The sequence below is a fragment of the Myotis daubentonii genome, chromosome 16, assembly GCF_963259705.1.
Source record: "Myotis daubentonii chromosome 16, mMyoDau2.1, whole genome shotgun sequence".
Classification (NCBI taxonomy): Eukaryota; Metazoa; Chordata; class Mammalia; order Chiroptera; family Vespertilionidae; genus Myotis; species Myotis daubentonii.
Window position 1 is genome coordinate 17,698,054 of NC_081855.1, and position 15,283 is coordinate 17,713,336.

The window sequence follows — 15,283 nt, forward strand, 5'->3', positions numbered from 1 at the left end:
ACTTGAAACTCAGCTAAACCAGCAGTCCCTCTTCCCCAACAACGGCATGGGAAGGCTCATTTCTCATGTTATCCCTTCTTTGAAAATGGACTGCTCTGGGGTCAACGTGCACCTGGCCTATGGCAAGCTCATCTGCAGAGCAGGCCTCCTACTGAAGCTTCAATGAGCAGCAAGAAGGAAAGGTTTCCAAGGCAGAGTGGACTACAGATCAATGGAGAAATGAGAGCGATATCAATGAAAGGACGGAAGCCCAGCGTGGCTGGAAAGAGCAGGAACTGAGGGGGTGAGGACCGCTCCCCAGACACGGGACCTGGACTCGGTCAGTTTAGGACATGCCATGAGAGCACCCAGGCAGGAAGACCCGGGCCGCCACCTCTGAATCTTGTCTTGACCATGTGACTTTGGCTAAGACAATGACCTCCTGCTTTGCTCGTTTAGAGAATGGTGCCACTGCTCCCAGGGTAGACGAGAGGGCCTAACTTCCAAGATAGATAAATTGTACATGAAAATACTAAGGCTAAGATTCCATAACACATCAGATCCAGGGCCTATAAGCTATTCACCTGAAAGAGTGGGGTTTTAGAGTAGCAGTGAAGCATAGTTAGCTATTCTTTAAGATACAGTAGGTCCTCGGGCTTACGTCGGAGATCCGTTCCTATGGCGAGACGTAATGCGATTTTCGCCGTAAGTCGGAACCCACCTACATAAGCACCTATCTCGCTCACATGGAGCGCATACACAGCAGTAATGAAGTGAAAGTAAAAAAAATTTAAAAGGTAACAATTCCTGACCTTCTGGTAAATAAATAAACATAAAGCACATATGTACATACATTGAAATGACGGAACTTTTTTTTTTTTTTTTTTTATAAATGGAGATGGCCACAAAACGACATACGTCGAGTCTGATGTAACCCGAGGACTGCCTGTAAATTATTGATTTCAGAGAGGAAGAGCGAGCGAGAGAAACATCAATGTGAGAGAGACACAATCATTGGTTGCCTCCTGCATGTGCCCTGACCAGGGCCAGGGATTGAACCTGCAACCCAGGTGCGTGCCCTTGAACAGGAGTTGAACCTGGGACCCTTTGGTCCATGGGCCTATGCTCTACCACTGAACCACACCAGAGGGCTGGGTCGGTGGGGGAGAGGGGCAGGAAGGGGTTGTTTTATGTTTAATTAATAAAGTGATGAGACATAAAGTCCATTTACATTTTTGGGAGCATTTTCAAAATTGCTTAACTGTAAACAATAAAATATGTCTACGTAAGAAATGTCCAAACCCGTGAAGAATTTTTATGAGTTTATTTGAGTCAAACTGATGACAAACGCCAAGAAGCAAAATTTCAATGGATTGGGGAATGTTCCAGAGAATGGCAGTTTTGCAGTTTATTTTATACATTAAAATCCAAGGAGGGTTACATGAAATGCATTGGTGGTAGATTAGGGAAAGCTCTGAGATTGCATAAAGAGTAAAGTGAAGACATACTTTTTTGTACCTTGGCTGGTGTAGGGTATAGGCTAGTTAACAATGAACATTTACAGCACATAGAGATGGTATTTGGGCAACAAGATAACAATGATGTGTTCCATGGTCTCTGCTCTGGTGGGAGATCGTGCCCTGAGGGTCTGGAATAAAGGGGATTACTCTGACAGTCCAAAGGTATGTTGTTGTAGATGCAAAAAAAAAAAAAAAAAAAAAAAAAAAAAAAAAGTCACAGTAGACTGGCTTAGTTAAGGTAAAGATTGACTCTTGTCAAGGAAGATACTGATACAGGTGGCAGTTAGACATGAGCAGAGGAGGAGCGATAGGCCAGGCATCGAAGGTCACCAGGGCAGAAAGCCCAGTTGCATAGCAATGGAAAAACTGGGAAAAACAAGTATTGTAGGGTGGGACCTCGCCTCCAGCGTGACCTTTCCCCTCCTAGCATATTGCCGATCATACAGCTTAGACCCCCTGACCTTTCATACTGCTGGCCATGCAGTTTGGACCCTCCTCTGACCTTGTCTCCCCTGGCATGTTGCTAGTCACATGGCAGACCCCTTAGAGGAGGAACAAGGGGGCCAGAGAACAGCCTCCCATGACTCCCATAAAAGCTCTTGCACGGCCACTCCCTGAAGCAGCAAGCCCTCAGGACAGGGAGGTCCTGACAGGCACCAATTAATCTTAGAAACAAAGCCTCGCATCTATTGACCACAGAGACAGAGTTTTTGTCAAACTAGAGATCACATCTAGGCCTCAGTTGTTTCAGTGCCAGGCCCAGAAAAGCAGCAAAACCAGGTGAAGTGACGCCATGGCTGACATCAGGACCAGGTGCAATGACCAATGACCCTCTGACCCGCTACCCTTGTGCCGACCAATTGGTAGAGGCCACAACCATGAAAGGACACACCTGGAAAGCTGATGAATGTTCTATTGAAATCCTCCCCCGTAATCCCTGCCATTGGAAACCAGACAAAAACTCTTGAGACAACCCAGGGCACGTGTGCGCGCGCTCTCTCTCTCTTTCTCTCTCTCTCTCTCTCTCTTTCTCTCTCTCTCTCTCTCTCCCTCTCTATCAGGTCCCTGCCTTTCCTTCCCCCTTTCTTCCCTCAAGGCCTGCACCTTTGCTCTTTCCTAAGCTCCAAGGGCCCTTCCTTTGCCTCAGTAACTTGTTTCCTGAGTTCACACAGCTCAGCTGGCTCACGCTATGTGATTTTCTAAAACTTTTGCTTGTATTTGAGTTCTTGGCTCTGAATTCTTTCTTAGCCAAACTCAAGGACTGAGGTCTAACTTCACCGGTAACAGCTGGTGCCATTTTTCCATTAACTATACCAGCCCAGGATGTGACAACCCGTCATGACCCACCTTTAGTTAAGTTTTAATTTCAGACCATCCCATGTGGTTACCTGAGGTCTCTGAGTTTATAAGTCCTTCCATGCAGGCCTCCCCTGAGCTTGTCAGGTTTAGTATGTGGCTCCTTTTTTGTCCACTAGTAACACCAGGCTTGAAAGCCAATTTTGCTTTGTGGTCACTGGTCACAGATGAACACAAGATCCAAGACAGTCACCCACCCTTTGAGCCCAGACAGCCTGCAGTATATGGATCCTGTTAGAGCACTTTAAACAAAGTTTTTATTGATTTCAGAGAGAGGAGAGAAAGGAAGGGAGAGGGAGAGAAAAACATGGATGAGAGAGGAACATCATTGATCAGCTGCCTCCTGCATGCCCTGCTACTGGGGATCGAGTGGGCAACCAGGACATGTGCCTTGACCAAGATCAAACCGTGACCTCCTAGGTCATGGGTCAGCGCTCAACCACTGAGTCACACAGGCTGGGCAGGCCTACACTTTTAATGATAAGAATGATTTCTTTACCATTTAATGTTTCACTTTAGCTATTTGGAGAGAAGCATGATAGAAGTCCGGGAGGCGGGGAGAGTCATTCCTCATGGACTGGAGGGTCACACAGGTGTGACCACAAGGTGGTGCTGCCACCCTGAATGTTGGGAACGTAAGAAAAGTATAACTTTTTAATGTTGACACGTTTACAGATGTCCTCCATCCCCCCACCCCCCTCAAGCCAAAGTAACTTTTGATGCCTATTATAGTAACTTAAAGAAGTTTTACAGAAACTTTCTAAAATGGGAAAAACTCAAGTGTTTTCCTTCCTGGGTAGGGAAAAATCCAGGTCTTCCCTATTGTGTTTCTCCTTTACTTTTACTAGTACATAGAACACTTCACTTCTGACACTTCTGGTCACCAAAGTATGGAGGTCCACTCCCCCTCCTCCCCCACAACAAGCAATTCTCTGGGCATCCTGCAATCTAACTCATTTCTAACACTATCTACCTAGCGATGGCGGCGGAGCCCACAGGTTAAGGGCTCAGCCTCATGAGACTGCCCCCACCCTTGCCCATCGAAAGCCCAGTATCACCTGTGCTTCTGACTGACCAGCTATAGATCAAAGTTTTCCATGACCCCTTCCCTGGGTTCAATGAATTTGATAGAGCTGCTCCCAGAATTTAAGAGAAACACTTATGTTTGCCAGTTTATTAGCGGGTATGATAAAGGATGCAGACGAACAGCCAGAAGAGAAGACAGAAGGGCGCAGTGGCTGGAAGGGTCCCAAGTGCGGGCCTCTGCCCCTGTGGAGTGGAGGTGTGTCACCTCTGGTACATGCACGTGTCGCCCACCTGGGAGCTCTCCCAACTGCTCACTATTGGGATTTTATGGGGGCGTCATTGCTCAGGCAGGACCAATTGTCAACTCCATTTCCAGCCCTTCTTCCCTCTCTGGAGAATGGGGGGGGGGGGCGGGGAGCTAAAAATGCCCCTAATTGTGGCCTGGTCTTTCTGCTGATCAACCCCCACCCAGCAGCCACCCAGGAGCCCATTAGAACAAGAGATGCTTACCACTTAGGAATATGCAAGGGTCTTAGGAGCTCTGTGCCAGAGACCAGCACAAATGCATGTTTTCCGTTGTCTGCACAGGCCAGATTTCACAAACCGAGAAAGAACATTATGAGCACCCAGGGCTGTACTGTGCCCCTTCCAGTCATGGCTCTCTCTCTCTCTGACTTCTAACAGGATAGGTTCGTTTTGCCTGTTTCCATACTTAAGTCAATGGAACCATGCATGTGGTTCTTTCACTCATGATCGTCTGTGAGGTTCATCTGAATCGTTGCACACGCTGTGGATGGTTCCCCCTCGTGGCTGTACAGGTTCCCGTCATGGTTGAATCACTCTACCAAGGGGCATCAGGGGAGCTCCCCAGTGTTGTCTCCTATGAGGGCTGCTGCTGGAACACGGCATGTGTATTTTGGGGAGCGCATGGATGGTTCTGTCGGGTGCACCTCAGGACGGGGATTCCTGGGCCACATGGCCAGGTTTCGGAGACCCTGCCAAGCAGTTTACCAATGGCTGCGCCCTTCGCGCTCCCACCAGCATGGAGGAGAGTTTCTGTTGCTTCATGTCCTTCAACATTTTTTTTTAACCACAATAATTTTAAACATTATTTCTTCAAAACAAATAGTTGTTGAGACAACTAACATTTCTCAAGAGCCTACTATGTGCCTAAGCTCTTCTAATTGGACTCAGCACTGAGCAAGACGGGAATGGTCCTTTCCCTGCAGCTTGGGCCCTCGAGGATACTACGACTTGGCAGGTGCTGGGGGGGGGGGGTGCGGAGGGGAGAGGGGGGAGCAGTGAGGTGAAGCTCCAGAGACCTCCTCGGCTGAAACTCTGCCTCCCCCCTCTCCACAGCAGCTTCAACTTAGTCCTGGCAGGGCCAAGGGAGTGAGAAGACGCAAAGGACTATAAAGCTGGTAGAAGAATCCAGTGCTGCATGCTTCTTGATGAATTGTTTCCTCAGACTATTCCAATGTTTGTACCCAAATGCTAGCTGTCCTCTATCTAGACGTTAAAAGCAAAAGGAGGGAGAAACCAAGATGGCGGCATAGGTGAACACCGGAAATTGCTGCCTCGCACAACCTCTTCAAAAATACAACTAAAAGACAAAACGGACATCATCCAGAACCACAGGAAGGCTGGCTGAGTGGAAATTCCACAACTAGAAGAAAAGAGAAAAGCACACTGAGACTCAGAGGAGGTGCAGAAGTAAAGTGCAGAGGTATGGAGGCACACATGGAAAGGGCTGGCAACTGAGGACGCTGTTGTCTTTTTCAATCGGGAGGGAGGCACAAGCTCCCTACGGCCCTGACTCCAGTTCCAGGCGAGTCTCTGGGGACCCAGACTCATATGGGGAGAAACTGGACTGTCTGGCAGTGGGCGGAACTCGAGGGCGGCTTTCCCTCAGAGGTGCTTGCAGTGATTACCTGGACACTGAGATCCGGGATCTCTTAGGGCAAGACTGAGGAGCAGCCATAGCTGTTTTCTCCGCCCTGTTGATTCCCTGAGACCCTGTCCCACCCAAGCTTTGAGCAGAGGCTTTTGCATATGAATGGGCTGGCCTTTTAGATCTAAAATTACCTAACAAACTGCAGCTGGGTCAGAGAGACCCAGAACATCCAAAAGAAGGCCCAAGGCCCCACAGCAGCTTGCATTCCTTCACAGCTGGGCCTCATCTGCGCACCTCCAAAACCCAAACAAGGAAGAGGAACCTGCAGATCTCTCCATAGCTCCTGCTGGGTAGCCTCAGGCAGAGGCTAAATTAGCACCTCCTTAGAGATCCAGGAGCCAGTGTGCCCGGTGGTCAAAGTGGGACCATCCAGATTGCAGCTCCTCAGATCCATAAGGGACACATTCAGGGGGCAGACTCAGTGAGCACCAAAGCCCCACTGAAGCAAGTCTTGCCCCAGAAGGGTGTCTCCAGCACAGAAGTTCTCCCACTGTAGACAGAGCTGATTCTCACAGACAATTGGCCTGGAGGTCAATTCCTCCCAGTGATACCTACAACAATCAAGGCTTAACTACAACAAGACTGTGCACAAAGCCCACAAAGGGGTTTACCAAGAGTGTCCACCTCAGGTAATTGGGGAGGCTGAGCCACTGGGCCCTAGAGGACACCTAGCACACAAAGCCACTCTATCAACACAGGGAAACATAAAAAATGCGGAGACAAAGAAACCGGTCACAAATGACAGAAATGGAGGAAAGCAAACGACTGGATATAGAGTTCAAAACCACAGTTATAAGGTTTTTCAAGAATTTTCTAAAAACCACTGATAAATTTAGTGAGACCCTCAAGGACATGAAAAAGGACCAACTAGAAATTAAGCATACACTGACTGAAATAAAGAATAATATACAGAGATCCAACAGCAGACAAGAGGATCCCAAGAATCAAGTCAAAGATTTGAAATACAAAGAAGTAAAAAACACCCAACCAGAAAAGCAAAAAGAAAAAAGAATCCAAAAATATGAAGATAGTGTAAGGAGCCTCTGGGACAACTTCAAGCGTCCCAACATCTGAATTATAGGGGTGCCAGAAGAAGAGAGAGAGCAAGATATTGAAAACCTATTTGAAGAAATAATGACAGAAAACTTCCCCTACCTGGTGAAAGAAATAGACTTAACAAGTCCAGGAAGCCCAAACAAAAGGAATCCAAAGAGGACCACACCAAGACACATCATAATTAAAATGCCAAGAGCAAAAAACAAAGAATCTTAAAAGCAGCAAGAGAAAGAAAGGCAGTTACCTACAAGGGAATACCCATACGACTGTCAGCTGATTTCTCAACAGAAACTATGCAGGCCAGAAGGGAGTGGCAAGAAATATTCAAAGTGATGAATAGCAAGAACCTACAACCAAGATTACTTTATCCAGCAAAGCTATCATTCAGAATTGAAGGTCAGATAAAGAGATTCACTGATAAGAAAAAGCTAAAGGAGTTCATCACCACCAAACTAGTATTATATGAAATACTGAAAGGTATCCTTTAAGAAGAGGAAGAAGAAGAAAAAGGTAAAGATACAAATTATGAACAACAAATACATATCTATCAACAAGTGAATCTAAAAATCAAGTGAATAAAAAATCTGATTAACAGAGTAAACTGGTGAATATAATAGAATCAGGGGCATAGAAAGGGAGTGGACTGACAATTTTTGGGGGGGTGGGGGAAGGGGTGTGGGGGGTGTGGGAAGAGACTGGACAAAAATCGTGCACCTATGGATGAGGACAATGGGGGGTAAGGGCAGAGGGTGGGGTGGGAACTGCGTGGAGGGGAGCTATGGGGGGAAAAAAGAGGAACAACTGTAATAATCTGAACAATAAAGATTTATTTTTTAAAAAAAAGCAAAAGGGGAATCCAGGCGGCTGTGTACCAGGCTCTGGGCAGGGGGTGAGGGACACGGAGGTGACGAGGCCACGGTTCCTGCCAGGAGGGTGTCAGGGTGCAGCAGGGAAGACAGCGCCCCGAAGCAATGACAGAGTCATAGGCTTGTCATGGAGATGGTGCTGAGTGGGGGTTGGTGAGCTCCACGTGGGGAGTCAGGGAAGGCCTCCTGGAGGAGGGGAGAGACGGTGCCTGGGCTGGGATTCTAGGACAGTGAGAAGCTTGTGCGAAGGAACAAAGAAAGCCAAAAGCTGGTGGTCTGGTGGCTACAAGTCGTGTCCTGCAGCTCAGGAGGGGTCAGCACGTGGGGAGGGGGACACGGAGCATGTGTGCAGCTTGGAGGTGGGGCAAGGAGTTTGCACCTTTCTTAGCTTGTGCTTCTCAAACAGACACAAGCCTGCGAGGCAAGGGATGGCCCCGGGTGCAGACGGACCTGGTCTGCATCCTGGCTCGGCCTCTGATTTGCGAGTGACTGAGAGAAGTGATTTAACTTCTCTACGCCTCAGTTTGCTCATCTGTAAAGTGGGGGAAATAGCCGTACCTTCTCCATAGGCTATTATTAAGCTTAACTGAGGTAGTGGAGGTAGAGCATGTTTTCCAAAGCTTTCAATGCACGTGATTATGTCATTGCTTGGTCATGTATCAGTGCATTTTCCTTGGAAAATCCATTTCAACTCAATAATACATACATATATATATATATATATATATATATATATATATATATATATATATTTAAATCCTCACCCAAGGATATTTTTGCATTGATTTTTAGGGAGAATGGAAGAGAGAGAGAAAGACAGAGAGAAACATCGATGTGAGAGAAACACATCTATTGGTTGCCTGCTGTGCCCGCCCTGACCAGGGCCTGGGCCGGGGAGGAGCCTGCAGCTGAGGTAGGTGCCCTTGACCGGAATCAAACCGGGGACCCTTTGGTCTGTAGGCCGACGCTTTATCCTCTGAGCCAAACCAGCTAGGGCTCAACTCAGTAATATTTAATTTAAAATTATTTTTATATTAAAAACAGAAGTGTATTAAGATAAACACTCTATGGTGTGGCCGTGGATCTCCTAGAGTTGACCATCCTCTGATCTTGGGGCGGGGGGGGGGAGAGGGTGTGGGTGAGGCTCCCCCAAGGACAGCTGAGCCGCCATCTTCTCCAGAAAGTCCCCCCCCGCCCCCCTAATCACCCCCCTTCATCCTGAGCTTGTGCTGTGTACGAGTCCATGTTACCCTCTCATCTGTGGTCTTGAGGGAGCGGTCCCTGTTCATGTCTGTCCCCCCGGCACAAGCCCTGGGCTGCACACAGTGGGCGTCTGAGTCCATCACCAGGACCCCTTGTGAACTTTAAGCGCATGCTTGTCCTCTCAACACAGTGTGTCCACCCCACGGAAAGTCTGGGTGACATGGAGCAGGTAAGCCAGGCAGGGAGAATGAGGCCTGTCGCGGGCCGCAGGCGGGCGGGTGCAGGTAAGTGTGGGAGCAGACACAGACCTGCAGCCAGCATAGCCAGCGGCCAGGGACCAGCCGGGTGAGAGCAGGGTAATGGGGCTTGTAGGATTGGGGTGTGTGTGTGTCTGCCCAGATGAGGCTGTTTTGACTCTCCTCCTCCTTGGTGAGTCTCCCTGCCTTGTCCCTTCCTGCTGGCTCTCCTGGTTCCCCATTTGGTGATGTAGGAGTGTGTGCACCGTCCAGAAGGGGCCAGGGCTGAAGCTGCTGTTTCCCCTTTGCCTCATGCCTCCTTTCACTTCCTGTCCAACTTCTTGGTTGTCTCTGAGTCCCCAGCCAGGGGCCTGTTCTTCTCGCCCACCCCCTGCCCGAGACACAGGAAGCGGGGGCTTTCCTCCGGGTCCCAGCTGCTTTCAGGCTCCCCAGTTCCTGTTGTGGCATCTCCCCCAGGGAGTGGGTGCAGGTGGACACCCGAACATCAGGGGGAGGAGAGCTTTCTTTGCAGCAGTTGGAGGAGGCAGGAGGGAGGAAGGGAATGGCTTTTTATCGAGCACCTACTCTGAGACGGGCTTTGTGTACAGGCTCAGTGTTAGGGGCCTTTTCTTCCACTGACGCACTCAATTCCCACAAGGACAACGCAAGGCAGGTATTCTTACCATGTCCATTCCCAGCGGAAGAAGTGGACGCTCGGAGATCTTAGGTAGCTGGTCCATCATTCACGGGGCTTCGTTCACCAGCTGTGCCAGGGAAGCCGGCGTCTAGATGTCTATCCCGCGTTCTTTAAAGTCCACCGTCCCCTGCCCTGGCCCTGAGTGTGGCATGAGCAGCACGGGGGCCCCGTTCGAATGTGGCATCTTCTGCAAAGATGTAAAGGCCCACAGGCCCTGGGCAACACACACGCGCTTGTAACCAGCCCCGCTGCCCACAATGTGCAGTCTCCACACACACACACACACACACACACACACACACACACACACACACACACACACGACAAGGCCGCTTTGCCAGGCCCCTTCGCGTGTGCTAATGGCAGCTGAAAAACGGCGACAGAGTTCAGCCTCGGAGCTGGTGTTTTCAGCCAGTTGGCTCGGAGGTTCACTGCCATTTCTTTTCTCTTTTACAAAAAAATATATTTTTGTTGATTTCAGAGAGGACAGGAGAGGGAGAGAGAGATAGAAACATCAACGATGAAATAAGCATCAATTGGCTGCCTTCTGCACGCCCCCTACTGGGATCGAGCCCGCAACCTGGGGAATGTGTCCTTGAGCGGAATCGAACCTGGGACCCTTCAGTCTGCAGGCCGAAGCCCTATCCACTGAGCCAAACTGGCCAGGGCTCACTGCCATTTCTTTCAGAGATGAAATGAATAGATGTTGGTTCCCATGCAAGAAAGGCCCCAGTAGCACTGTCCTTTCCATCTGAGGGTGTTTGGGTCTTAGGAAAGGTTGGCTGATGACTCCCATCAGGGCACCCTTGTCTGTGTGTCATAGACACCGATTAAATTGGGGGCGCACTGAAGTCCCTGGGGAAGATTCCTTGGATGGATTGAGTGTCAGCAGAACCTTGTACATACTGATAAGTTGAATCTGTGGGATCCACCCAAATTCCCAACACGTCCTGTGGGAGGGCGGCCTCTATCGGATCAGAGTCGGGTCAGACAGGCACCACCCTGATGCGCAGCCTTGGCTAGTGCCTCACGGGCCACGTGTTCCCATTGAGGACTTCGCTGAGGAGCTCTGCTGCTCTCCTCGGGTGGACACAGTCTCAAGATACTCTTTTCTCCAAAATCATCGGTAAACTCATTGGATTCTTCTCCAGAAACTTTTTTCCAAGCCTGGAAACGTGTTCTCCATATTCGGTTTTGTAACCAATTAGACCAGTGGTTCTCAACCTTCCTAACGCTGCGACCCTTTAATACGGTTCCTCATGTTGTGGTGACCCCCAACCGTAAAATTATTTTTGTTGCTACTTCATAACTGTAATGTTGCTACTGTTATGAATCGTCATGTAAATATCTGATATGCAGGATGTATTTTCTTTCTTTCTTTCTTTTTAAAAAAAAATATATTTTATTGATTTTTTTACAGCGAGGAAAGTAGAGGGGTAGACTAGAGAGTTAGAAACATCGATGAGAGAGGAACATCAGCTGCCTCCTGCACACCCCCCACTGGGGATGTGCCCGCAACCAAGGTACATGCCCTTGACTGGAATCGAACCTGGAACCCTTCGGTCCGCAGGCCGACACTCTATCCACTGAGCCAAACCGGTCAGGGCAGGATGTATTTTCACTGTTACAAATTGAACATAATTAAACCATAGTGATTAATCACAAAAACAATATGTAATTATATATGTGTTTTCCGATGGTCTTAGGCGACCCCTGTGAAAGGGTCATTCGACCCCCAAAGGGGTCACGACCCACAGGTTGAGAACTGCTGATTTAGACCATTTTTAAGTGTACAGCTTGATGGCATTAAGTATAAATATGCGCGACTATCACTGCCTCCCATCTCCAGAACTTTTTTTAAATCTTGCTAACCTGAAACTGTATACCCATTAAATGTTTACTCCCTATATTCACCACCCCAACTCCTACTTCTGTCTGTGAATGGAACTACTCTAGGCACCTCATATAAATGCGAACACACAGAATTTGTCTTTTTGTGACTGGCTTATTTTACTTAACATAACCTTGTTAAGGTTTACCTATATTGTAGCATGTGTCAGAATTTCCTTCTTTAAAAAATTTTTTTTCTTATTGATTTCAGAGAGGAAGGGAGAGAGAGAAACATCAATGATGAGAGAGAATCATTGTTCGGCTGCCTCCCGCACGCCCCACACTGGGGATCGAGCCTGCAACCCGGGCATGTGCCCCGACGGGGAATCGAGTCGAATAATATTCCATTACATAGGTAGCTCCTTTTGCCTATCCATTCATCCATCACTGGACACTTGGCCTGCTTGCACCCTTTGGCTATTGTGAATAACGCTGCTACGAACATGGCTGCACAATCTTTTTTCTGTAGCGTTGAGTTTGGGGGAAATTTACCATTTCTGTCTACATCACTGATTCTGTTTCCTGCTATTACCAATTGGCTCTTCACATACTCCATCGTGTTTGAAATTATCCACCATCTTGTTACACCCCCAAACTGTTCTTCTGTTATCAGTTGTTCCTCTGGTGTGATTTCCTGCTCTTGTTTTGTAGAAGCAAGATTCATTCATTTAGCAAATAAACTATCCAGGACATTTTAAAAACTTTGCCCTGTTTATTGCTGATTCTATTTCTTTAAAAAAATATTTTTATTGATTTCAGAAAAGAAGGGAGAAGGAGGAGGAGATTGAAACAGCAATGATGAGAGAAAATAATTGATCTGCTGCCTCCTGCACACCCCCTACTGGGGACTGAGCCTGCAACCCGGGCCTGTGCCCTGATGGGGAATCGAATTGTGACCTCCTGGTTCATGGGTTGATACTAAGCCACTGAACCACACCAGCCTGGTGCAGTTAAGTCTATTTTGAGAGGATCATTTATCTGATTTATTTCCATCTTTTGACTTGATGTTTCTTTTCATATGTCCTATTTAAAAATGCTGTCTTTTTTCCTAAGTCAGCGGTTCTCAACCTGTGGGTCACGACCTCTTTGGCGGTCGAATGACCCTTTCACAGGGGTCGCCTAAGACCATCCTGCATATCAGATATTTACATTATGATTCTAACAATAGCAACATTACAGTTATGAAGTAGCAACGAAAATAATTTTATGGTTGGGTCACAACATGAGGAACTGTATTTAAAGGGCCAGAAGGTTGAGAACCACTGGCCTAAGTGCATTAGTTTGCTTGAGCTGCCATAACAGAATACCACAGAATGGGTGGCTTAAACAGCAGACTTTAGTTTTTTGTAGTTCTGGAAGCGAGAATTCCAAGTGAGACCACTCTTTCTGGCTTGTAAGCAGCTGTCTTCTGTGTGTCCTCACATGGCCTTTCCTCTGTGTGTGCATTCCTGATGTCTTTTCCTCTTCTTTTTTCTTTTTTTTTTTTTTCCCTCTTCTTATAAGGACATCAACTCTATTGGATTAGATATGACCTGATTTAACGTTAATGACCTCCTTAAAGGCCTCATCTCCAAATACAGTCACACAGAAAGGGCGAGGTCAGGTGGACCGTGTGGTATTGGCTATCTTATATGCTTGAATGCATCCAGCCATTGGCTGTGCTGCTCTGGAAGCTCCCAGAAGGCTTTGCTCACATGCTGGGGGCCTGGTGTTCCTCTGGGTGGTCTCTCTCCCTCTCTCTTTCTCTCCATATTGTGTCTTAACTCCCCCCCCCCCGCCCCAGCCCAGTCCCCCAGTCCAGGCTTCTCCATGAACCCCCCCTCCCCACTTCTCGCCTAATAGCTGGACTTCCTTATATCATGGTGTCTGGCTTCCAAGAGTGAAAACTGAACCTTCCAGGTCTCTTAAAGGCTAGGCAGAGTGTGACTTCAAGCACTTTCTATTGGTCAAAGCAAGTCACACTGTCAGCCTGGACTCAAGGCGAGGCGAATGGACTCTACCAGGGATGGGTAGTGTGACTTGCACACACAGTGAAGGGAGAAGGTGATGGCTGCCATCTTTGGAGACTGCCGTATATGTAAACACACCACTTGGGTTGCCTGTGGAGAGTGGAGGAATTGGGGTGGGGAAACAGAGTGTAGGATGGAAGGTAATAAAACAAGAGAAAGGTCTTGCTCAGACCGCAGAGGAAGCTGGGTGTTGCGAACTCAGAAATTGACTCACCTCACTTTCTGTGCCTTAGGTACACAACCTCCCCCCAGCCAAAACCAAAATCAACCACATAAAACGGAACTTTATAACCCAAATCCGAAAAACCCTAACATAAAAGTAATGAGTCAATGTGGAAACGTAAGAAATAGTCTAAGTATATGTCAAATGTTGGTAAATTAAAATGTTGACTTTCAGATAGAAAGAACAGGACGCAGAGGGTATCTCTTGTGTTCTGTCCTACCTCGCCAGTGCCAGGAGGGGGGGTTGTGCCTTGAAACTTGGAATTTGTTCAGTCTAGGTGGGTGGCCAGTGAGGCTCCCTCTATCCCTGGATGGCAGTCGGTGACCCTGGACATGCAGCTGATAATCTATTTGCTGAGCTCTTGCTTGTACCTCAGAACGGAAGCCACTTCCCTGCCAAAAGTAGGGCTTCATGACTGTTTTCAAACTTTGATTGGTGACTGACTGATGAATGGATCAGGAAACTCAATTTAGTTGGTCATGAAATAGAATGCAAGCAGTTCTGGCCGGTGTGGCTCAGTTGGTTGAGAGTCATCTCATGCCCCAGAAGGTGGCCATTTCAGTTCCTGGGCAGGGCACATGCCCCGGTTGCAGGTTCAATCCCTGTCAGGGTGCATATGGGAGGCAACTGATCTATGTTTCTCTCTCTCCCTTCCTCTCTTCCTAAAATCAATAAAAAATATTTTAAAAAAGATCATAAAGACTGTTAAGAAAAGAAATAGAATGCAAGTAGTAAGGAAAGCATTGTTTTATGAAACTTTCATGTCAATAGTATATCTACAAGTTCATTCATTCAATCACGTGTTCATTTAATAAGTACCTATTGAGCACCTACTATGTGCCAGGCACTGGGGATTCAGAAACCAGTGAAACCTACAAACGTGCACGTGTGTGCAGGTGCTTGCGAGTGTGTCCTGGATCACGTGGTAGAACCCATCTCTTACTGTGGGCGACGGTCCCACAGCAGAGCAGCCACCACTGCCTTGGTGGCTTCATAGAAAAGTCATGATATTGAATTCAGTGGCTACTTCCCATGTGTGTCGGGAAGTTACCACAAAAATGCACAGGCTGTACAGCTGAAACAACACAGTGTTAAATATCAATTAAAAATGACAGACAGAAGGAAAGCACAGGCCTCTGTCTCCGCCCCTTTTCAGCACCAGGGCGCCACGGGCTACTTCATGAGCAGCCCAAGTAGGTGAGGGTCTGAAAGTCAGGCATGAAACTGCGTTTTCTTCCCCAGACTATTGTTAGTGTGAGGGCAGCGAT

At 47.8% G+C, this 15,283-nt stretch overlaps 1 pseudogene; it reads right to left on the minus strand.

Moving 5' to 3' along the window:
- Window positions 1-10,577: 10,577 nt before the first annotated feature.
- Window positions 10,578-11,079, minus strand: LOC132219274 (inositol polyphosphate 1-phosphatase-like; annotated as a pseudogene).
- Window positions 11,080-15,283: the final 4,204 nt, after the last annotated feature.